Source organism: Zonotrichia leucophrys, chromosome Z, assembly GCF_028769735.1.
Source record: "Zonotrichia leucophrys gambelii isolate GWCS_2022_RI chromosome Z, RI_Zleu_2.0, whole genome shotgun sequence".
Taxonomy (NCBI): Eukaryota; Metazoa; Chordata; class Aves; order Passeriformes; family Passerellidae; genus Zonotrichia; species Zonotrichia leucophrys.
In genome coordinates this window covers 37,692,747-37,718,332 of record NC_088200.1, presented here as the reverse complement: position 1 = coordinate 37,718,332, position 25,586 = coordinate 37,692,747, and the positions used below count along the sequence as shown (strand labels likewise).

General features: G+C 41.3%; 1 protein-coding gene across 1 annotated transcript in view; it reads left to right on the top strand.

Moving 5' to 3' along the window:
• The window catches only part of PGM5 (phosphoglucomutase 5), a 68,445-nt gene that overhangs the window by 17,610 nt on the left and 25,249 nt on the right, over window positions 1-25,586 (top strand). The gene's annotated exons all lie outside the window — the stretch shown is intronic.

Here is a 25,586-nt window from a genome sequence, read left to right as displayed (position 1 = left end):
TACTAAATTCAGAGCTTGCAGCTTCCTCTAATGATTGACAGAGTCTTTGGGGATATATTCTTTACTTGTGGGTAGATGGTCTAGTTTAAGGAAATACTGTTAGGTCAGTGTTTGGTGTGTTTTGTTTATTCTGTTCAGCAGTCAAAAAATCTCCTTATTGTTATATTGAAATATGATATAAGTAGAATTCATTTCGTATGTTAACACCATATCTGCATTTCTGTAAGAGCTGAAGAAACAGTGACATTGAAACAGTGACATTTCTGTCTGCTTTCCATAAAGTTTGATAAATATGTCAGAAAGCATGAACTCAAGTCCCCATCAATGCTCTGTGACCGTTTGAATTATATTCTTTGCAATGTTTACTTGACCTTCTGGCACAAAGATTGTTTCATGGTGATTACTGCCTTATTTAGTTTCGTGGAACTAAGCCTGATTATTAAATAAAACTGAGCAACTGATAATGATGGAAGGACTTAAGTATTTTCCCTTCCATTCTTACAAATATTTATTGTTATAAAGTTTTTAGTCTGTATCCAGGACACTTAATTAATTTATTTTTTTATTTTGCTTTGTGGTTCTTCTTGTTTTCTTGAAGACTTAGGAGCTCCATGTTGTCATGTAGTTCAGTGCAGACCGTGCAGTTTTCACAGAGATCATGTGGTTCCAAAGCCCCTGCCATGGGCAGGTATGCCTTCGGCTGGTTGTGCAACTCAGGCAGTGTGGCTGGAGCACTGTGGCTGGTAAGGACTGAGGCAAAGCTGCCACTGACTTCCTCAGCCTTCTCCATGTCCTCAGTAACCAGGTCTCCTGTTTGTTTCTGGAAAGAGTCCACATTTTCCTAGTCTTCCTTTAATCACCAGTGTACCTATAGAAACTATTCTTGTTGCTTTTAACATCCCTGGCCAGATTTAATTCTGTCAGGGTTTTAGCTTTCCTAGCATTATCTCCAGCTATTTCGACAATTAATCTGTATTCCTCACAGGCTACCTGCCCCTGCTTCTACCCTCTCTAGGCTTTCTTCTTGTGTTTAAGTTTGTCCAGGAACAACTTGTTCACTCAGACAGGCTTCCTGGTGTTTTCGCATTACTTCCTCTTCATTGGGATGCATCTCTGTCAAGCCTGTAGGAGGTGATCCTTGAATGTTTCCCATCTTTCTTAGGCCCTTCTTTCCTCCTGGGCTTTGTCCCATGGCACTCTATCGAGCAGATCCTTGAAGAGGATCTGCTCTTCTGAAGTCCAGGCTAGTGGGCTTGCTGTGTGCTCTCCTCCCTGCCCTGAGGATCTTGCATTTCATGGTCAGTGCACTTCACGTTCCACACCAGCTCCTTGTTGTGGTGAGATCATTAGGATGTCTCCTTGTGAGCTCCCCTGTCACTTGGAGGAAAAAAAAATAAATTCATCCATGCACTCTAGGAACTCCTGGATTGCAAATGCCCTTCTGTGTTGTCCGTTCAGCAGATACCAGGGTGATTGAAAGCCCCCATGAGCACCAGGGCTCATGAAGGTGAGGCTGCTCCTGTCTGTTTGTAGAGGCCTTTATCCATTTGGTCTGCCTGGTCAGGTGGCCTGTGGCAGACCGTCAGGCTGTAATGTCTCCAGTTACTGCTCTCCCTTTAATCCTGTCCCCTAAGCTCTCAGTAGGTCCTTATCTGTCCCTGGGTGGGTGGGTGTGGGCTGCCTGCATGGATTAGAGCAGTCTAAGAAGTATCACACACGCCTGGAACTTCCTTGAAGGTCACTGAGCTTTGGCCTGCTTGGTAATAAGCATGGCTCTCCTCTGGGAGAACTGGATCAATTCCTGCCCACTTGGCTTCTGTCTTCGGAGGTCATAGAGATCTTTCCTGAAGTGTATGCTAGACAGCAAATGAAAACTGCCTCTTTGTATGGTGTGTCCATATTGTGTGGCCACAGTTTAGCCTGGAACTGGAACTTTTCCTTAGCTCTATTAAAGAAAAATTATGCACATTAACTTAGGGATTTGGCTGTTCCTTTTCCACTTGTGTGCGTGATGTGTTGCTTAAGACTTTTTCAAAGGGCATTATTAAACTTAAAAAGAAGGAAGCAATAATCGAAAAGACTCTAAATGTTGCTTAGAAATATGGCATTAACAAATGGAGCAGTGAATTACAAGAGAATTCACTCAAAATACTTAACCAGTGTTGCTTGTATTTGCTTGAAGTGACTGCTGGAATATACTGGTATGGACTGTAGGGAGAGGATAACCCTTGACAGGAAACATCTGCTTTAATATGCTCCAACATCAACAGGATTGTGGCAGTATGTCTCCAGACTTCAATTCTCTGGCAATATGTACTCATAGGCTGGTTTTCTTTTTGTTTTGGGAACCTGTATTCCCTGTTCAAAAAACTATTCTTGTTTCATATCCTTGTATTCTGATTTATCTGATGCCTGCATAACAGGAAAGGAAATGAAATACTGAGATGTTAGCTAACAGTGTACAAAATGAGAATCACAAGGGTGAATAAAAATTGTTTCTGCAGGAAATAAGAAGTTGGGTGTGTGTATAAAAAGCAGTCAAGATGGTACTAGAGAAAAAGGTTTCTAAGAGAATACTGTATTCTTAGACTAGAATCTGATAGGTTGTTTCTACGGCAAGGTTCTTTCAACAGCATGTAAGTGCTTTCATTACACTTGGCCTGGGGGAGGCTAAGCACCTTACTGTGCTGTACCCTGCCACTTTACATCTGGGAGCCTGTCTCCTAATGCAACTTCCACACATCAGTGTTCTGTCTGCTGATTGTCTTTGTTGTCTGATCATCTAGAGACAGCTTCTGAGGGGGGCTGTGGTGACAATAAGTGTTCTGGCTTGTTTACCTCCTGTTGACATGGAGGGCAGAGATGCTATGAGCTCTAACCAATCTGCCTTAAGGAGGCTGCCCCTGATAGCAAGTAACGTTGCGGTTTAGAGTGTGGTCCATTTTCTCTGAAGCAGGCCAAGAAGCTTTGCTTATGTCATAGAAACATTTAGGTTGGAAAAGACCAATAAGATCATGAAGTCCAACCCACCCTCCCTCCCTCCCTCCTTCTTGTTCTTACATCTTTGATTTCTTCTTTCTCTAAACACTGCCTTTATTTTCATCTATCTCGTGCTCTCTCTTACCTTTCACATTTCCATGTTTTCCCCCGTTCCTCTTATCCCACTTCCTTCCCATTCAGTGTCTCCTTTTTCTTCAAATATGTACCTCAGGCCACAACACACCACATCCCACTTGTGCCTTCATCATTATTTGCTTGAATTCTTAACATGCAAATCCTGCATGGTTTTTTTTGTCTGTCTTTTCTTGTGCATTTCTTCTATGTTGTCAGTAATCGAAAAATTGTGTGCCAGCAGCAGTATAGGTACTTCCTATTTCTTTTTCCCTGCATGGACACCCTTTACTATTGAGTTTAAGGGATTTTTTCAACATAAAGGCTTCTCCATGTCATAAATATGTCTTTCTGCATGGTTCATACTGCCTTCACTTTGTGACTGTGCTTTGTTCAAGTTTTGCCAGCCATAACCTTCCTCCTTTTATCTTTCTTCAGCATGATAATTCAGTCTCACTCCCTCTTTTCTGAAATAGGCTCACTGTGAATTTTTTAAGACACCTCTGTCAAACTAAGTGCATGTCACATATAAGCAGTTTTTAAATTAGATAAAGCAGAAGGACAATTTGTGTTCTCGAATGCTGCAGAAGGACAACTGCATAAAACCTTCATGAATGTAATTTAACGTGTTTGAAGTGTAATATAAAGTTGGGGACCACTGTGATTGGAAAGGTGTTTAGGATTTGTAACTTCTAGAGTAACACTGTGATATTAAAAATGTCCATATAAATCCTTTGTATACTTGTATATATAGTAAAACGATAGGTTTTTTTCTGTAACAGCTTTCAGATATGTTCTACAGCTAAATGTTTTATTTGCACAGATACGACATGTTTGAGAAGACTTGTGGAGGAAAAACCAGCTATCATTACAAGGCACTGATGTTCTTTCTTTAGCTGTGCCTCTTGGTCTGATTTCTACAATGTGCTTGTAATCTAGCTGCTATCCTTTTGTCACTGAAGGTTTTTTAAGCAGTGGAGGTGATTTATCATTGCAGACATTTTCAAAGATATCCTTAGGGAGTTGTCTTGGTCTTTGTTTTTTTTTTTGATGGTGGATTTGTTATGCTTTACTGTAGTGTTGCATATTTGACTGTTGCAAACCCACCATATGCTTGACCATCCAGTGTTTCATTATCCTAGCCCACACTGGTCCAAACATGCTGTAGTCATGACAGGCTACATTTTAAATATGTATGGGGTAAATGTTTATTCTCAACACTTTACAGGACAATGGCAGTTGGATACTCAAATGCTTTTTCAGTGAAAGATAAAAATGAGTATATGATCTATTGCATATTCTTGACATTTACAGGAGAGAATGAATCTTGTGTTTTTCAGTGGCTGCTCGTGAAGAAAAGGACAGAAAACATGTTGGTGTCCCGTCCTGTGAAATATCAGTAGAATACTGATATGGCAATCCCATGGCTTTTACTTGGCACACAACTTAGCATTAGGGTCTGAGAGGGATTCCATGGCCAGTTCTGGGCCTGAAGGCAGCTGTTCCCTGTTGGGAATGGCAGGCTGCAGAGCACCCTGACACAACACACAGCTCTTACTTTTACACAAAGGTAGCTGGATTCTGGCCTGTGCATGGACTGGACTGCTATAGCTGCTTAGCTTAAAATGAGCAGGTTCATTGGTTGTGCAATGTGAAGCTTGCAGGACTGAATACATAAAGGTGATTTGAAAGCTTTCTTCATGTAAGAGAAAATATGAGTTGAAAACTATGCAGTGCTCTGTTTCCAGCTTAATCTTTGGCTGAGAGTGAAGTCAGTTTGTCAGCCAGACTTAGAGAGATAAAGATTTGGTGCTTGGTGAGAAATAAATATGTTTTGTAACCTTGATTGACTTCTATTTAGAAGTATGTGTATTTGTAGTTCTCACAAGCAGACTTTTGTCTAAGCTTAATCTGCTGTATTTGAAAAACTACCTGAGAAAAAGAAATGTTTTGCAAAATGCCTGGAGCAAGACTTGTAGTGTTCAATAGATTGATGGCAGGTAACACAAAGTCACAGATTCTTAGTACCACGTGTCTAATATCTCAGAAAATACACAGCTATGAATAAACAGCAGGAATTCCTACAAATCTCCTGGTAAAAAGTCCAAAAGTGTTTTAATTAAAACAATCTGAGGAATTTTGTATCCAGTGAGTTACAGAAGATTTTGTGACTACTTAAAAGTTAAAGACCCCTTTTCTTTCAGGTTTTATGCAATCTTATTATATGCTTCAACTTAGAAAGGCTCTTTGGTATATCAGCATGTCTGAACATGTTTTGTTTTGCCCAGGCTGGAAAGCACAGCTGGTATCAACCCAAGAGCAGCCTCTCCCATCAAAGGATTTTAATGTCAATGGTTGACCTTCATGGAGAATGCCTCCTGCTGATTTAAAAGAAAATTTCTCTGGCTCAGAATTTCAAAACAGTGTGTTTAAAATTCTGCTTCTAGGGTGTATTAAAGTATAATCTTCTTAGGTTGTTTAGAAATTAAGGGGACAGTAAATTGTTGTTTACATCCTGTGTGTTTTGAAGGTCACTGTGAGACTGGCAGGGCCAGGGAACTTAAAATTGTTTGAAGAAGATTGAGAGTCCTGTTAGACCAGATCTTATTTTAAGTAATAATCAATTGAATTATTGTATTGATTTTGAAGGAGAAGAAACATTGTCTCCTGTTTCCTTTTGTGGGGGAAAATCTTTCCAACATCAACAATTCTTTGATTCTTTAGTAACTGTCTATACCTGTGGCATACTATACTTTCTTCATCTTTCTGTATTTTTTCTATGAGCACTGTCATGTACTTGTCTACTTTTTTCCTTTCCCTTCCCAGACAAGTCCTACAACCAAAAAGAGCACTTATTAATTTTCAGTCTTTAAAATATACAGAACAGTTTGCGAGAGAGCAAAGGAAAACTAGTGTGAGCTTGGCAATCCCAATCTAAATGGCATCATTAGGGAGCTACTAGAATAAATAGTATGTAACCAAACCGATTGCCTGGCTGATAAAATGATGGAATCTGTTGATGGTGTTAAGATGGTAGATGTCATTTACTGCCATTTTAGCAGTCCCATGTTATTTCTGTATCCAGGAACTTTATGTTTCAATGGGTGGAGATCTAGGTTGGTAAAAGTCTGGTTTGATGCTCAGACTCACAGGCAATTGGTTAATGAACTGGTAAAAAGTGGGGTACTGCAGAGGTCTGTTCTGTGACCTATGCACGTATTTGTCAGTGGTCTGAAGGGGGAGATGGAGAACACTCAAACCCAGTTTGTAGATGACACCAAATTGTGCGGTGCCTGTTGATGTGCTGGAGAGCAGAGCCAGCAGTCATGGAATTGTCAAGGTTGGAAGAGACCTACAAGAGCATCCAGTCCAATCACTCACCTGGCACTGCCTGCCACTGTTGCCGCTAAACCCACCTCCAGATCTAGATGCCTCTTGAACATACACAGGGATATTGACTCCACCACTTCCATGGGCAACCTATTTCAGTGCCTGACCACTATAACAATGAAAAATTTTTTCTGGTATCTAATCTGAATATCCCCTTTCTAGCTTAAGGCCATTTCCTTTGTCCTCTCACTGTAGCCACAGTAGAAGAGACCAACCCCCACCAAATAACAACCTCCTTGCAGAGAAATTGTAGAGAGTTTCCCCTGAGCCTCTTTTTCTATACACTAAACAAATGCAGATGCCTCAGAAATTCCTTATATTACATGTTTACTAGATCTTACTAGATCCTTCATGAACCTTGTTGCCCTTCTCTGGACATGTTCCAGAACCTCCAAGTCCTTTTTGAAGTGAATGACATAAAAATTGACATAGTACGCAGCTACAGCCTCACCAGGAGTAATACAGGAGGATGATGGCTGCCCTGGCCCTGCTGGCTGCACCGTTCTTGATACAGTCAGGGGAACCTGGACGAATGGCAGGAGTGGATGGCAAAGGCCTAATGAAATTCAGCAATGACAAACCGTGCCCTCAGGAAGGCAGAGCCCTGCCATGATGCAGAGTGCAGCAGAGGAACTGAGCAGCAGCTCTGCAGAGACAGGCCAGCATCCTGGGGGATATTTGCCTGAGAAGCTGTGTGCTCTGGAATCAGAAGAGGCCAGTGACATCCTGGACCATGTGAATAACGTAGTGGTGCAAAGGGTGGAGAAAGTTATTATTCCCTTCTTATCATGTCTGAAACCACTCCCAGATTTTGCTTTTTGTTTGGTTTGAGGTCCTCACTATAGGAAAAACATCAGTAAAGTGGAGTGAGTTCAGCATAGGATCACCAGCAGACATGGGGGCTGGAGCACAGGCCCTGAGAGGAGAGGCTGGGAGCTCTGTTCAGCCTGGAGAAGGATGGCTTCTCTGGTGGGACCTAACAACAGCTGCCCGTACCTACAGAGAGTGCCTGTTGAGAGCCACTGCCTGGAGCCAGGCACTTCCCAGCTGTGCATGGTGGAAGGACAGGGGGCAAAGAAATTTGAAAGAAGCAAGTTTTGTGTTCAGGATGTTGGACTAGAGACATTCCGTGGTCACTTCCAATCTAAGTTATAGTACTGTGTCCTTATAAAGAGACCTTTGCAGGAAAGTCCTTACACCACCAAGATTGTTGAGCCTTCCTGCACCTTTGCACTCTTGTAGTTACTATGTAGCAGCAAGGTAATTTATAGAAAAAAATTATGTTGTCTTATATTATTTTTTTTTAATTTTCTTCACAATCAAGGAATTGTCAGTCTAGAGAAATTGCATTGTTTCTGTCCTGATCGTTTTCCGAGCTATCCTGCTGTCTCAGAATGAGAGGGTGGAAGTAGTATTATAGTACTCAGGAGGTGAAGAAGCCGCTAGGGAGGCAATCAGTAACTTCTGATATGTACCTAAAGCCATTCTTTCTCTGTTGTTCAGATAATTCAGGGTACTGGTAACCCAATTTGAATGGCAGCAATACAGAGTTCCGTAACACACGTAGTGGATATATTCATGTCTGGTTTTCATCTTCATCAATGAGCATAGGTGCAGTGAACCAGCTGACCTCAAAGCCAGGAAAGGCTAATGAATGTAAGATGTGTACTCCTGAGTTAGTGGAGGGTATTTTGCCTGTGCTTAGTTCATAAGATTATTGCATATCCTGAAAGAGACCCTGGGTTTGGCCAGTTATTAGTTATGACATTATTGAGGTTCACCTCACTAAGTATTTGCAGAAGAATATAAAGGAGAATACCTCTTTATTACACCTTACAATTCATCATGCCATTTTTCTTCTCTGGTATAATAAAATCTTCCTGAAAGTTCTCATAGAATTAGAAAACTTACAAAGCATTTCTCCTTGCCTTCTTAGACCTTTGTATTGCTGAAAAACCCATGGGTTCTGTATGCAGCAGTGACTGTGCAGGACTTGGGTCTAGAACAGAAAAGGTACCTGTTTAAGGGTGGAGAGGTGGGAAGGCTTTAAGTGTTGTTTTGAACTTGTTCATGCTTTGGGATTTTTCTTGTTTTTTCTGTAGGTTGTGTTCATTACCTGGTTGATACTTCATTGTTGCGCTAAACACGAAGCTTTTCCTTAATGAGATGAGGTCCACCACTAAAATTCAATTGTGTCATTTTATGCTTGGATGTTTCTTATATTCTTAGGTATGTTTCATTTTCCAGGGACCAGCTTGCTTTAATCAGCCTTTTTGTTTGTTTCTGTTATTTCCATGCATTAAGAAGATTTCCTGTCTTACTCAGGAAACCATTAACAAGTCAGGCTGTTAACACAGCATACTACAGCCTAGCAATGACAGCTGGTTTTTTGTATTTATATTCAAATAAACCCCGCCTATGCTCGCAGCATTTAGCTCATCACAGGCCATGCTATTGCGAATGGGGCAGAGACAGGCTGTCTAATATTGAGTCAGTTGTTGCCATAAAATAAGTGGACAGTGTCTTTTCTAGAACAAGGCATAATCTTCCTGCTGCTTAGCCATGGCAGAATTTGAAGGCTAAAATAAACTCGGAACTTTATTTGTTGTGTAAAAGTTCACAGAATGCTAGAAGTCATCATATCTGATCACTGTGCATTCTCTTTGTCCTGCTGATGAGGAGTTAACTTACTCTATAGGCACATGAGTGCTGAAATAATAACGAAAAGTGGTTCTTGTATCTCAGCCAGGAAGGGCATGAATAACCCTAGGGATTACTGCAGTACATCTGGAGAGCACGGCTGCATGCTTTCCAGCTGGTTGGACTTTTCTTCATTACTACTGTGAGCTCTGCAATCAAACCTCATTCTCTGTGGATATGTAGTACATATGTGTGCAATTTGTCACTGGAACAGGCTTTTCAGGGAAGTGGTTGCAGCACCAAGTTTGTCAGAGTTCACGGAGCATCTGTACAATGACCTCAGTCATATGGTTAATTGTTAGGTCATCGTGTGAGGGGCAGGGAGTTGGACTTGGTGATCCTTATGGATCCTTTCCAACTTGAGACAGTTTATGATTCTAATTTCACCTCACAAGGACTCTGAGCACTGTGCCAGCTGGTTTTATTACGTGAAAGACAAAATTCTGTTGGGGTATGTTGCTGCCAAAGCACATCTCTCTCTCATTATGCTCACAGAAGTGTGTGTATTTGCTAGTTGTCTGTGGCAAAGCAGCTTTTGTCTCTTGCTTTATTCTTACTTCTAGCCCAGCCATAGCTGAATAGTGTATATGTCAACAGCTGTTTCTAATCATTCTATTAGAGCTTGTGTGAAAAGGACAATGAGGTTTTCATAAGGCATGGCATCACAGGCACACTGTCCTGAAGGCTATACTTCTTTTGGGAGTTGACTCTTGAAACATTTGCAAAAGAGGGTAAGAAGTTATGCATTTTGGATCTGAATCTCAAACTGATGACTAAAGAACATGAGACAGCATTTGGTGTGGAACATCATGATGAATACACCTGTTAACATCCCACACACTGAGGAAAACAACCCCCTAATAAGCAAGAGTTACGCAGACTTGTGCAAAGCTTTCCAGTACATTTGTAACCAAGAGAAACAGTCGGAAACAACATTAGTTGCTCCAATACATTTTGTTGGAAATTATCAGACTTGTAAGTTTTGAGTTTGTGGAAAGGTCCATTTCAAAGGCAATTATGGCATTTTCACAAACTTGTGTATTATACATGGAGGGGTGTGTAACTTATGTTAAAGAGAAGATATGTTGCCCATATATATTGTTTGCAACTGTAATGCATAAATAGTTTTTTTATTCTAAAAATGTGGTTTGACTGGAAAACCAGTGAGAATTTTTGTTTTCATTGCTTTTATCTATTGTGTAATTTGTCTGAGTTTATGAGACGTATGGCTTTGCTTTTGATGGAAATTACTATAGTTTCACTGTCCAAGTAGCATTTATACCACTAGTGCAACATCATGAGGTTGCCAGAATATTACAGAGTGAACTAAGCCATAGTCTGTAAATTTACTTAAAAGATTGATATTTTTGTTTATTTCATTTTGTACAATGGATCTGAGGTGTAGTATGTGTAGTTATAGATGGTTTGACTGGCTTGCAGAATCTTTCTGTGATTCCAGAGAGGAATAATATAGATAGAGCAAGTGTCTCCATAAAGTTACTGCTGAGTTGTATTAGAAAATTAGCTTAGTCAGAGCTCTAATTGCAAATTGTAGAATTAAGTTCTTTATTATATGCTCCTGACTGGCTGATCACTCAGTGCTGGAGTAGTCTACTGGGCTGTTTTAACTCTGCAATCATCCAGTGTTGTATTTTTTCTCAGTATCTTTCCTCCTAAGTGTAAATTGATTTCTTAGAGAGGATGGAACTTGATGGGACTGTAAGGATAGCTCCTTTGTGGGGCAGTCAGCACTGGTTGTCAGCCCTTGGGCAGTGGTCCACACCAGCTGGGAGGTCTTGAAGTTTCCAGAATCAAGACCTAATTCTACACCTCTCCTAGATAATAGAATATTGAGGAAATTGCTCTTCAGAAATACAAGAAATTGTTGTCTAAAATCAAATTATGTGGTCAAAATCAAATCAAAATATGTGGTCTCAGGAACACTGCTGTGTATAGATTTCTAAGAGTACTTTCTCTTGTTCAAATGAATCAACTCCCTGTCAGGTACAGCTAAAGCTCTGTTGGCTATATTTGATCAAATCTCTGCACAAAAAAAGTTTGTTTTTCTGCTCCATCATTTAGAAATGCTTAAGATGATTGATTCATTCTTGCTTTTGCCAATTAGAGAATTTTACTGACATCATTACCAGTCTGTGAGCTGTATGCTCCTTGTCCAGTGTCAATCTGACTTTGCTGCATTGCAGAAATTGTCTTTGTGGTGGGTATCACTCAGCCAGCAAAATTAGAGAGTTAATTAAGGTTCTTGTAGCTCACTGAAATTATGTAGACTGTCCTACTGAATTTACTGTAATGATACTGAACTCCAGCTTGAATTAACCCATCAGACCCTTCCATTTTTATCTTTACAGCCACCATTAAACGTAGGATATATCACGACCCACATGTCATATTTTGTATAGATTTCTTTTTTTTTTTTTTAATCAGATCAGTCAATTCTTTGTTTCACTGGAAAGAGTTGTGGAAAGCCTGGCAGTAACTTTTCTAGAAATTCTTCAAATGAATCATTCAGAACATTAAAATTTGTTACTAATGAATGGCTGAGTCTTGGCAGTGCTTTAGCCAAGCATTAGCTACGAGTATTTCCGTACCTGAGGCAAAATGGGCAAGGAGTCCACTGTGTTTCTCCTGTGCCTGTTGCTCATGCTCCAGAGCTGTTCTACGTGTTCCTTATTTAGTTACTTATCTTTAAATCTTTTATATGTTACCCTGTGAATCGGGAGTGCTGGAAGGTGACCCCAAGTTAGTGGAATCTATATGGGCAGAGTCTCAGTGAAGGAAATTAATTTCTTAACATTCAGTAGCTGTTTATTCTAGGAGGTTTCCTTTCCTTGTGTGGATCTGACAAATTGGCCTTCCTCCTGCAGGCTTTGAAGTCCTTCTCAGCTACAATTAACCTAATAGTGGTGACTGATACTCGGTCAAGCTAATTGGTTTGATGGGGTTTAAGTGGAATGTTAGAGTTTTTCCTCTAGAAAATAGAATTTTCCTATTGGTACTTCTGCTTAAAGGCAAGGGAGGGAATCTGCAGGGGCTAGGAGGAGGAACCTTTGCAATCTGTAATGTCAGCACAGATAAACCTCTCAGCTAGGTGTAGTTAAACTACAGAATCATTTGGCTTCTTTACACAGTGTGCTGATAGCATCCTGTTTTTCCCTGTAGATTAAAAATTATAATGAGAAATCAGAAACAAGAGGATGAACACTTGAATTTTGTACTTTGAAATTGCTTCTTCCCTCCTTTTTAAACAATAAACCTTCCAACTTATTTTTATTTATACACAGGCCTGTTCACCTTGGCATAATTTTTTCCCCTGTTCCCAGGGAGTGGTATTTCTGTCTGTAAGGTACTGAATTTGTTAACAGATTTCTTGGAAACAGCTCTTACAGTCTACATAGCTAGTGTTGCTTTATAATAAAAGAGCAAAATGTCAACTATTTTGCTTTACCGAGTATTAAACACTCAGTAAAGCAAAATAGTTGACATTTTCTTCTTGGTACCAGTTAAGCAAGTAATTAAGCACATTTACTTTTGGACTCACAAGAACCCCTAAAGATTTGAAGGGAAATAAGAAATCCTTTTGTAGAAGTTTATTTAAAAAAATAAATGGATGGAGAATATAGGAAAAAAGAAGGTCTGTATGAAAGTACTGGGGTTTTTATTACTTATTTGTTTTTAATTTTCATCCATTTATTATTTACTCATTTCTTTCTGGCACTGAACCCTTGTATAAAACACTTGTTGTTCTGTAAAGGAGAAATTGAAGCTGTGCAGTGCCTGAGTCAGCATCCCCCAGCACAAACCTCCTAGATTGCATCTCTTCATAAATCTCAGTGTGGGTGGCATGCTGTAGCTGGGCCAGAAGGACATAGGATATGGAAAGGGAAGAGTGCTGAAGAATACAACTCAGAAGATGGGGTTGCATGTCCACAGACAGTACTGTAGTGTGAAATCATGTAAAGCTTGTGAACATTCTGAACACTTCTGCGGTTAAGGAAGGTAACAGATCAGACCCTGAATTACACATTCTTCATGCAGTGAGGTGTTTTTTATGGAAGCCCGGGCAAGCCCGTATGTCACATGGTATCTATGCAGGGCAGTGCAGACGATATTCTGTAGAGTCCCACTGCCTGTTTGTGCCTGCAGAGCACCAAACCTGGCCTGTAAAGGGGATTAGCCAGCAGGGACACAGTGCCACACTGATGGGCCAGACTGCTTCCTGCTTAACAGATCATTCCTTCACCCTGAGCTTACAGGTACCTGCACCATGCACTGTTGGTCACTGTGGCATTTTTTATTCACCTTCAAAGGTGCCTAAAGTGGGTGAGTATGCAGCTGGGCTTAAATCAATAGGCCCCCCACAAAAAGTTTGGCTATGAACCTTTTGTAGACCTGCCCCTGAGAAATGCAGCACACTTTTTTCTAGTCTCCTTTCTTGTTTATTCTTATCTTGCCATGTCTGTGTTTTCCTGCTCACACAGCAGAAAAGAACACTATTATAAATACCGTACTTAAAATAAACGCTTGCTCTTTGCAAACTCAGATACAGATACTCAGTCCAGATACAGGCATTCAGGTTGACAGTCGGGGTTAGTTCTAAACACAGTGGATTCGTTCTGAATTTTGTCACTCAGTGGAAGGGAAAGAAGAGATCAGTGTTCATAGTGTGATAAGTTCAAAAGGCTATTAATAGTTAGGAAAAAGAATTTTAAAATGGACTTATTCCTAGTGAAAGGTAACTAAGAGTAATTTCTAGCAGTTAAAAGTTAATTCACTGATTTAATTGTTTGTAATGAGAGCACAAATATTTCCTTTGAAATTAAGCATTTTGCATTATGATTAAATAAACTTTTCTGTAAAAAAAGCAGGAATGTTGGGTTTTCTCTTGACCTAACAATGTATTTAATAGAGGTGAACTAGACAGTGCTCCTTAGCAACTGTACTCATAGGAAACTCCACCTGAGTTGGTAATTTATTCAATGAAATTTTGTTATTATTGTACCAAAGGCTATTGTCTAGCAGTTGCATCCATTTCTGATTCCTTTTGGAAGATCTGCTCCATGCTAAAATCTCTGCTGTGATTTTTATTAGAAGCTGACAGAATAGGTTTAGATTGTGATGTTTTTTTTTGTTTTCTGGAGACTGCAAGGAATTGTTTGTTTTGTAGTTTGACCTACCCTGCTTTCATGCTGACAGGAGTATCCATACCATTATAGTCTTACTGAGCAGAAGCAGATGCCTCAGACTTATTGGCTGGTTTCATGTCTGAAGTGAGTGGCTTCCTATAAAATCCATGGTAGGATTTTTTAAGGCTGAATTTCCTCCAAACAAGGGATAGCTTTCAGTTTCTATATGTACAAATGTCAGTTAAATGGAATTAAACATTCAGCTCTTCAGAGAACTGTTTTCTCTTACGGAGTCTCCTTGTTAGAACTCTTCATTATTATCCACATTTCAGAGAGGGACTGACAAGCCAAAGTGGTACTTAAGGCCTTAAAACCTAGGCCTGCATATGAGGACTCCACCAGTGTAACTTCCTAAAAGTGATTTAACTTCCAGAAAGCAGATTCTTTAATGGCTCATAGTGCTTCCAAATTTGGGATGGTAACAGTCTCACTACAACATGTGTGTAACTTGAATTCATGTGATAGTTTTGACCCTGGCAGTAATTTCATACCTTGGTCACTGCAACAATAACCTATTTGCAGCCCTGCAATTGTAGGGTGATAAATCCCAGCTTGTGTGCTATCTGCTTCATGTATTTTTTAAAGTTGCATTTACCATTCTGTTCACCAGTGAGTTCTGCATCAGTGACGGTTCACTCCATCACAGATTAGTGAGACTAGGCAAAAGTACAGTGTCCGTAAAAAGTATCCAAAAGAGGACCATGAGGGTGTCAGGTTTATCTCGGCTGTTTGAGGGGCCTGAAAAGGCTCTGGGTGACCTTGGGACAGCCCGGGTATCGAAAGACGAGAAGAGGCTTCAGTTCTTCTTTCTGGTTTTATGTTTATTAATTGTTTATCTAAAAGATGTTCTTTCAGCTCAACAGAGATCCGCACAGCAGTCAGCCATGGGCACACTCCGTCTCCCTCCGGGGCAGGCACCTATCTTTATACCCTTTGCTACGTATACAATATTTATCATTTTTCCCCAATACCATCTATTCTTATAACTCGGTGTACTCTTAGTAATAACCAATAGAAAGGTGCCACCGTGGCCAAAGAAGATGGAGGAGAGGAGGAAGAAGGAGGAGGACAGGACACACCCCAATTCCTCCATCTTACTCCTCTAAACCCCCCTGTACATAAATCCTAAACCCTATGTCTCACTCTCTAATTAACTAATCCCTTCACCATTCACCCAGTGAAGCCCTCATCCTTGTCGTCTCCTGTGTAGGGTTAAAGTCCAGCTACCAGACACTTCTGGCAGCATTCCAGGAGTCCCGAGCCCCCCCAGGGTCTCGGAGGCTCAGCATCTCAGGGCTGAGATTTTGAGATCCGACATCTCCCCCTTCTGTTTGCCCCAAGAAAACCTCTTTTACAATCCAATTCATGGCATCTGGGACGACATGGATGAGGACTAGGAAAGCTATTACAATATAAAATCCTAAACTATTAAAACATAAAATCCTACCCTTAAAATTCTTCTCCAAATAGGAGAAATGTCAAAGAAATCTGCCCTTAAAATTCTTCTCCAAATGGGAGAAATGTCAAAGAAATCTACCAGCTGATCAATATATGATCCTTTGTCAGTTTTCCCTGTAATAGGTAAATTTACTCTATTGCCTATTGCAATTCAAGACTTTAAGGAGAAAACCTCCCAGTCTTTCGTTCTTATACAGAAATATTCAAGACCCCAAAGAGAAAAAAAAACCCCCCAGAGTCTTTCATTTCTCTTGTTTCTCTTCTGAGTTGTCCTTTGCAGTCTGAGTCCCGACTTTTGTCTGAGTATTCGTTTCTTCTTATATCTTGTTGAGGAAAATCGCTGGATAGTTGCAGACTTGTTACGAAATGATGTTGTAGCTCTGCTGAACCGATCTGGCATGTCGTGCACTCAGGGGTTACCTAGTTTTTGATTCAACTGACAATAGGGTTAGAAAACACACAAGCCTCCCCGGGAGGGGAGAGGCTTAGGACCCCGAGGGTTTTTACCAAAGGCACCAAGTCTGGAGAGGGCCCCTCCTCGCCTGAGACGTCACCGGGGGTCTGGCCCGCCCCCGCCCGCGCTCGGCGCATGCGTGCTTTCCGAGCTGCTCTGTGTCTCTCCCGAGGTAATTTTTTTTTCTCTCCCCTTTTTCTTCCGCCTCTGAATTTTCCCCCCTCGGTCTGCCCCTGACTGTCTCCTCCTCCTCCGACGCTGTGTGTGTGTGGCCTTTCGTCAGCGTGTGCGGCCGTCCCGCCGGCACCCGCGCCCGCCGCGACTCGCTCCGATCTGCGTCTCGGGTTTTTTGCGTCACAACCGTGCGCCCCTGCGTCTCCCTGACCGCCTTTCTGGGATTGCGCAATTTTCCCCATGCCGCTGCCCATGTCGGACGCCCCGGCTGCGCTGGCATGTGACTTCTGCCCCGGGTTCTTGCGAGTTTTGCCTGCCGCGCGCGTTTCTGCTACCTTGCCGGCCCCCGGGGCCGCTGCACCCCCCGGCCCTGAGCTTAGCAAAGCCGTATCTGAACACGCGTCTTTTGTTTTTTCTTCAGCCGCGCTCCCCGCCTGCTCCGCCGCTGCCTGGCTGCCGCGAAAAAGCGCCTCCCCTGATCCCTTTTTCTTCCCCCCCCTGCTCTCCCCCCTCGGTCCTGAATCCTCCATGCTCTCTGGGCTTTCTGGACGCTTTTTGGGAGTTTCCCAGGGTTTCTGGGTTTTGGGACCGGGTGTTTTAATAATATTTCTTGCTCTTTTTTCTCCAAGAGCATTTCCCCCTGGCTTCTTAAGGCCAGAGCTAATCTTTTCCTGGAGCCTTGCTCCCCTCTCTCTTTCAGAGAGTCCCCCCCCCGGACGTCTGGTGCGTCTCGGGGGTCTACCTTCCTGGCCTTTTAAGGCCAGAGCTAATTTTTTCCGGAGTCTTGCATTGCTCCCCCCTCTTTTGAGGGCCCCCCCCCCGGACGTCTGGTGCGTCTCGGGGGTTTTCCTCTCGGCCTTTTAAGGCCAGAGCTAATTTTTTCCGGAGTCTTGCATTGCTCCCCCCTCTTTTGAGGGCCCCCCCCCGGACGTCTGGTGCGTCTCGGGGTGTTCCTTCCTGGCCTTTTAAGGCCAGAGCTAATTAATTTTTGTATGTTTGTGTCACACCTTATAAGGTGGACAAAATTTCCCGTTGTTCCTGGGAAGGTGTGCCTCCCATGTTCTTATTTTCAGGCTTTCTTACCAAATCTGTCGCCAGAGCAGTCTGGACGTCTCGATCTGTCCAGCAGATCACGAGAGGTGGACCCAGGGCGCCTTCTGGTTCCAGTCCGGGCTGTTCTGCTACGAATTCTCTTCGGCAGAAACTGAGAGGTGGAATTCTCAGTGACTGCTGGTTTTTTTGCAGTCTGTGTTGGCTTTTTTTTTTTCTTCTTCTCTCTTTTTCTTCAGGGCTTTGAAGGTGGTGGTGCCCCCCTCCGAAAGGTTGTGGTGGTCAGAGCTCACCCAGTGGAAGCTAAATGTCCGGTTAATCTTCCCCCGAAAGGTTGTAGTGGTTCGTGGTCCGTCCAGGGACGCCAAGTCTGGGTTTATCTCAGCTGTTTGAGGGGCCTGAAAAGGCTCTGGGTGACCTTGGGACAGCCCGGGTATCGAAAGACGAGAAGAGGCTTCAGTTCTTCTTTCTGGTTTTATGTTTATTAATTGTTTATCTAAAAGATGTTCTTTCAGCTCAACAGAGATCCGCACAGCAGTCAGCCATGGGCACACTCCGTCTCCCTCCGGGGCAGGCACCTATCTTTATACCCTTTGCTACGTATACAATATTTATCATTTTTCCCCAATACCATCTATTCTTATAACTCGGTGTACTCTTAGTAATAACCAATAGAAAGGTGCCACCGTGGCCAAAGAAGATGGAGGAGAGGAGGAAGAAGGAGGAGGACAGGACACACCCCAATTCCTCCATCTTACTCCTCTAAACCCCCCTGTACATAAATCCTAAACCCTATGTCTCACTCTCTAATTAACTAATCCCTTCACCATTCACCCAGTGAAGCCCTCATCCTTGTCGTCTCCTGTGTAGGGTTAAAGTCCAGCTACCAGACACTTCTGGCAGCATTCCAGGAGTCTCGAGCCCCCCCCAGGGTCTCGGAGGCTCAGCATCTCAGGGCTGAGATTTTGAGATCCGACATGAGGGTGATCAGAAGTCAGAAGCACCTCTCCTGTGAGGACAGGCTGAGAGACTTGGGATTGTTCAGCCTGTAGAAGAGAAGGATCTGGGGAGACCTTGGGGGAGCCTTTCTGTACCTAAAGAGGGCTTATGACAAGATGGAAAACAGCTTTCCACCTGCACACATAGTGATAGGACAAGGGGGGGTGTTTTCAAATTGAATATGAGAGATTTACATTAGAAATTAGGAAACATTCTTCACTGTGAGGGTAGGGAGGCAGTGAAACAGGTTGCCTAGAGAAGTTGTGGACAGCCCATCCCTGGAAGTGCCCAAGGCTGGGTTGGATGGGGCTATGAGCAATGTGATGTAGTGGGTAGCATCCTTACCTGTCACATCTAGTTCCACCCTTACCATGGAACTAGATGATCTTCAAGGTCACTTGCAATCCAACTCATCCTATGATTCTGTGACTTTGTGATTCTATGACTTTGCCTTTCTGCTAGAGCAGTTTTTAGCTTTTGCTGTTGAAAGATTTCAAAAACAAAGAAAGGCCAATGTGAAACTGAGAGGCAGGAGAAAATACTGAAACAGTTTATTGGCACAACTTACGTTACATAAATGCCAGGAGGCTCCATCGATAGAAAGGTAATTCACCTAGTACTGATTAGATATATTGATGATTTCTGCAATTATCAGCAATCCATTACTTAGGACTATTGTCAGCCAAAAAAAATCCACCTGAAGTTGCCAGTTTTCAAGACAGAAGGTATCCCTGAACACTAGAGCTTGGTTCAGCATACCTTTATTCCACCTGTATTAAGTACTTTACTTAAAACATTGCAGGGGTTGGGAGGAAGGAAAACAACAAAAAAAATTCCTAACTTATTTAGATGCTTCATAGTTAAAGTGTCCCAACATGCTTTTTCTGTATTGATTTATATTATAGGATTGTTGTCTGTGAAATGTAGCATAGTAGAAAGCAAAAAGTAAGGGAACTTGTCTATTTTTTTCTCTGCCACAGTGTCCCGACAGCCTCTCTGCCAGACGTGACAGCTTGCATCTTATCTTAGTGATGTCCTGGTTATCTGTGTTGTGTGTGAGGACTTAGCATTCCACTGCTTTTTGCTTAATATATTCAAAGACTGGGAAGGAGTAACACTGTAATACTTGACCATATAAGGGAGGTGACTGTTTTAGTTCTGCTCCTTGCACAATATGCAGTTGAAGCCTTTTAAGGGAAGGTGGCGCAGACGGAGTGAAAACATCCAGAAGCGGAACATCTATTTCGTGTTATAGTTGGTGCCAGTGCGCCTGCTGTCATGGCTACTACTGTGAATTTCTCACGGTCTGTTGCAGTTGCATAAGTAAAAAGTGAAGACTTAGAGATAGGACTGAAACAAAAGTTACAACCATTTGGTTCATGACTCTTGCATCCTGAGAAATAGTAAGAACAAAGAGAGAACTGACTAAAGGTGAGATTAATTAGACTTCAGAAGTTGAAAAATGAAATAGCAAAGAGCTCTCCAACAGTGGAAAGAAGAGACCAAAAAGAGAGCAAGTGGAAACACCATGCAGTGAGAATGGGATGGGACCCAGTGGTCTAAAAGAATGAAACCATTAAGTTTTGGGTTTGGTTGCAAGTACACTTAAGACAAATTCTGTGGTATATGGTTAGAAAACAGCCAACCCAGTATCTTTATTAAAAGGATAGCAAAATTGATGTAGGCAAACAGAAATTACTTGTGTTGATGTCAGAAATGTCCAGAGTGTTGGAAAAAAAATCCAAGCAACTCAGGCAGTAAAATATCAAATACAAAGGTTTGTTGGTTAAGGTTAGACTGTGTGTGAAGACTTATTTTCAGCTAGAGAAATTTTCTTCTTGATAAATCAGATGCAGGTCCCTTATTAAGATATGTTTAATTCTTTGCATGAAGCAAAACTACAGAAGTGGAAAGAAAAACAGTGTCTGTTTCAGTTCAGTTTCAGTCAAATAATAGTCTTGTCTTTGAAATAAAATATGCTTCACACCTAAAATCAAATTAGGCTTTTATCAGCTGGAGATTAGATAACAAAGACTACTTCAGTGGCTAAGTAGAGATTTAGAAGACATAGTGAGAAACCTTTTCTTTTTATAGCCATAGTAACTCTGAAAGAAACCATTACAGAGGTTTGTTCTCTTTTGGACTGCTGCTACAATGCACTATCCTTCAGTGGCCCACATCTGTCCCACAAATTCCTTCAATTCCTGATTGTTAGTGCCTGTCAGTGCTTAGCCTTCTGCAGAGGAAGACGTGCTGAAGGATCGTCTCTGAATTATCTACCTCAGTGCTGGCACCACAGAGAGGAGCAGGATTGAAAATCAGCGTATCCATGGAACACCAGTCAGTGTTTTGAAGCCTGTTCATCCAGGTGCCTATTAGCATCTTTCACATGTCAGCTGATACCTACAGGTGTGGAAGATGAGAAACAAGAACATGTATAGCTGCTTCTCTAGTGTTTCTTTCATTAATACCTATTTCTTCCTCCAAGTTCAGACTCCAGAATGAAAGTGGTGCTGCAGTTTACCCTAGACAGCATTTCACCTACAATAGAAATCTCTAGCCAGTCTCTTACATCTTTACAAGTTCATGAGACCTGTCAAAGAAAGCCCTTCCCCCAGTGTTGTGACCTTTATCTTTGTGGTGAACAGGCATCACAACTTTGGCAGGATGATTCTGTCTGATTGACTGATCTATTCTTGGAAGTTATAAGAGTTTCACTGGCACAAGAAAGTCAGCTTGCTGCAGGCTGTTGTATTTGAATGATTTATATTCATCAGGATGTTTTCGTGGCATTGTAGGGATTAGGTTAGAGAAAACTTCCCTCTGACTCTTGTTAATGTGAGTCAGGGTTGTTCTTCTGGTGTCACAGGTGTTTTGCTAGTGCAAATCCACGATGTCTGGGAGATGCCATCAAGGACCACTTGGTTTTATGAGTCTATCTGTGAAAAATAGTCAGTTGTGTCTACTGACAGTGGAAAGAAAGTTATCACAAGGATTTTTAACACTTTTAAATAAAAAAAAGTGTGTTTGAAAAATGAAAATCTTTTTTACATAGTTTAGCAGGCTAATATTTTTGGAATTCCAAGGAAAATAATCTGGGCTATCAAGAGTCCTGTACCTTCTGTTTTCCTAGTTAGGTGGATGTAGATGGCTATGAAGTGTAAGGAAGAAGACCTGGGATATTCAGATGTAAAGCTGTAGAATAAGCAGTCCAGTTGCCTGGTAAAGTTTTCTGCATTAATCTGTTAGGTCTTTCAGGGGTTAATGTTAGAACTAGCTGTTATTTTTTTTTTTCTTGTCAGGAATTTTTTAAAAATTCTAATCATTATTAGAAGACTATAATTATGTTCATTATTACCTTTATTATGAGCTGGCCAGCTCATGATTTAGTGAGTGGTCATGCCTTATTGTGTAGTTCAAGAATTGGCTTCACATTTCTGTGTTGGCTCTAAACTCTCTAATAATTCTGTTTTCTAGAGATGAAATAAGTCAAACTGATTGTCAGCATTGCATTGTATACATTCTTCTTATCTTTGAAAATAAAGCGGGCAGTCAGTATAGGTAGCGTGGGACTAGCTCTTCAAAATAAAAAATTACAGTGTAACTGTGAAACAGTAAGAGGGTAAATTTAACAATGGAACTGTACAATAATTTATATTCACATTTTCACTCATTTTGTTATCTCCTCATTTAAAAGCATCTGCTCCTACTTTTTGTAAATTCATAAAGTATAATTATAAATATTGTGTAATTGCAAAAAGTACAGTCCACTCTTCTTTGATTTAACTTTTTCTCCTTAATTAGTCTTTCAGCATTTTGGGAACATAAATGCTGTTAGTTCTGAAATGGGCAGACTAATTAAGGTTATTCTAAGGTTATAACTAAGGTTACCTTACACTTTGGTTCTAAATGTAAATACTCTGTTTCCTAGTCTAGCAAGGGGTAATTACTGCCGAACACGGACAGAAGAAACTTTACTGTATAATCTCACTGATGTAGTCAGCACTTACACTAAAGGATGGCAAGCAAGTGTAGTGTTTGAAGTCAGTCCCATTAAATGTACAAGATGACAAGAACCAGAATGTCCATGGTTTGTTGTCTTCTTTCAACATAGTTTATACTCATGGAACATATAAACACAGGTATATCGACTGTGTGGTTAGACATAAATAGAATGTCTTTACTTCAAATAGGCTAGGGAAATGAACCTATTTATATGGCATATTTTTCCCCAGTTTTTATTTTGAATTGCTCTGGAGGTATATTCTATCCATTAAATCAGGCCTTTTAACAGCCAGTACCTACAGCATGAAAGCTCAGAGCTTGAGGTATCACCCTTACAGGTGCACTGCTGTATCAGTATCTTGTTGATGATGCATTATACATACCTAACGATATATAAAATTTACTGTGTTATCTGGACTTCTTCAAGATAAATACCACTTGTAGTAGCAGTTCCAAGACTCACTTCCTGAGAGAAGGAGTATCCTCTTATCAAGAGAGCTCATACAGACAAAACTCTTTACATTAACTTGACTTTACATTTCTAACTCCCCAAATTTGGGGATCTAGTGTAAATATACAGAAAGAAGAGAAACTTAAAAAGCTGTACATATGTAGTCTTGGTTGAACTGTCCTGTGAGGGTGCATTTCTAAAAACATTGCAAAATGTAATTAATGGACCTATGATTTGTTGAAGATAAAAATCCTTACCGTGACTTATCAGCAGTTCTTGCAGAATTGCAAGTTCCTGAAACCCTTATCCTAAGCATTTATTTGCCTAGCATCTATCAAGCCTGTCAGGAAGCCATATGCTCCATTAAATAGTGCTGCAAATGTTCAGTTCAGCAGAACACAGAAAATTATTTTCAAATTTGATCCACAGGGATTCTATCAGTCTCAACTGAAACTTCTTTAAGAATATACCTGGCTTCTTGTTGTATCAATGATTGAAAGCTCTGATTTAGGAATTTTGTCTATATTAAAAAGCAGATTGGTAAATACAGAGTGAAAAAAATATTGGAAAAATGAGGATTTTTTTTTCTTTTTCTCTCCTGAATACCCAGTCATATTTTTAGTTTAGAAAGATGTAGATGTAGGAGCATTAAAAATCCCTCCCCTTTCCCACATCTAATCTCTGTTTTCCCTGACTTTAAAGATCTAGTAATTTCACCATCACATATTAGTTTCCTTCCTCTGAGGGTGTTTTCCTGTATTTTGTGTGATTATGTGTTTGATCTAATGCAGCATATTATTTCTCAGAGTCTGCAGCTTTGAGAATTTTTCCAACTTTCTGTGGGAACCCACCCCTCATGTTTTCTGGGGTGATTTTTCACCTTGAATGTCTATAGGCTGCATAAAGGCACATTCTACATTTGTTGAGACTTCCAGTGATGAGTCTTTATTTCAGAAAAATATCAGTAAGGAAGGAGTATGCTTGATTTTCACTGTACTTCTATTTACTTACTTAGTTGAATTATTAAGAGCCAGAAACAACAAGAAAAAAGAAGGTGCATGGAACAATCTGTCATATTCCTACTACAAACTAATCGTACTATGAACTCTGTGCAAAGTGAGCCCACATGCCAACAGAAACAACATCTTGTACCTAGAACTCTTTGAAAACAGCTACAGCCTCTTGAAGCTTTTAGTGCTGGTCAGCATAAGCCCATCCTAGGCTATTTGTTCCCCAGCTAGAGGAATGTAGAAAAGTAAATGGGAAAGGATTTCTTTCTCCAAAAACTGTACCAGGATATGGGAACATTTCTGCAAGCAAACATATTTCAGCTGTATTGTTAGGCTACCTTAAGAGAATTGGTTTTGCTCTGCCAGCATGTTAGGTATTGCCTTCTGGTTTAATGTTTTCTCTTTTTTTGGCAGTACAGTCCTGTTTTCAGCCTGAAGTTATTGTCACAGAGATTAAATTCTTTCTTGTTCTTGACTTTCTGAAGAGCCAGACAGATACCTGTTCAGCTTTGCCCTGTGAAACCTCCCTTTATGGAACAATATTTCTAAGGGTTAATAATATGTGTAGTGCTGTATAAACACAAGAAGGTACATACTCGCCCCTACCTCTAAACTAGAGGTATGAAATCTGAGTTCAGGATTAAAAGTTTTCGTAATACCCTTTTTTTCATGTACATTTTTGTCTCTTTTCAAATAAATATCAGCAAGTCTTACTCCATCTCATTTAAAAATCACTGATTTTAGATGTAATATGAGCACCTAGAATGGATATTCTTACATAAAAGAAAGGTTGATTTGGAGACTACATTGCAGTGCAGGCTAACAGCGTAAAAAATTTCAAAGAGAATACTTAAGGGCTGAACTGTAGTGCCATCACTTTTGGTGATGAATGGAACCAAATCTGGTTGGTGGCTGGTCACCAGTAGTGTTCCCCAGGGCTTGGTACTGATGCTGGTCCTGTTTAACATCTTTGTCAATCATTTGGATGAGAGGGTATAATTCAGCTCAGTCATTTCACAAGCACTGTCATAGTCCAGAGTGCTGACCTGCAGGAGGGCAGGAAGGCTCTGCAGAGGGATCTGGGCAGGCTGGATCATGGCTGAGCCCAGTGGTGTGAGGTTCAACAAGGCCCAGTGCTGGGTCCTGCCCTTGGGTCACAGCAAGCCCAGGCAGTGCCACAGGCTGAGGCCGAGTGGCTGCAAAGCTGCCCCAGGAAAAGGCCCTGGGGGTGCTGGTGACAGCAGCTGAGCATGAGCCAGCAGTGCCCAGGTGGCCAAGAAGGCCAATGGCATCCTGGCCTGTGCCAGCAATGATGTGGCAGCAGGAGCAGGGCAAGGATTGTCCCCCTGTGCTTGGATAATGATATTGAGGTGCTGGAGTGTGTCCAGAGAAGGGCAGTGAATCTGGTGAGTCTGGAGCACAAGTCCTGTGAGGAACAGCTGAGGGAGCTGAGGTTTTTAACGTGGAGAAAAGGGGAGGTCTTATCACTCTGTAATTGCCTGCAAGGAGGTTGTAATCAGGTGGAGGTCAATCTCTTCTGCCGTGTATCAAGTGAAAGGGCAAGAGGAAGTGGTCTTAAG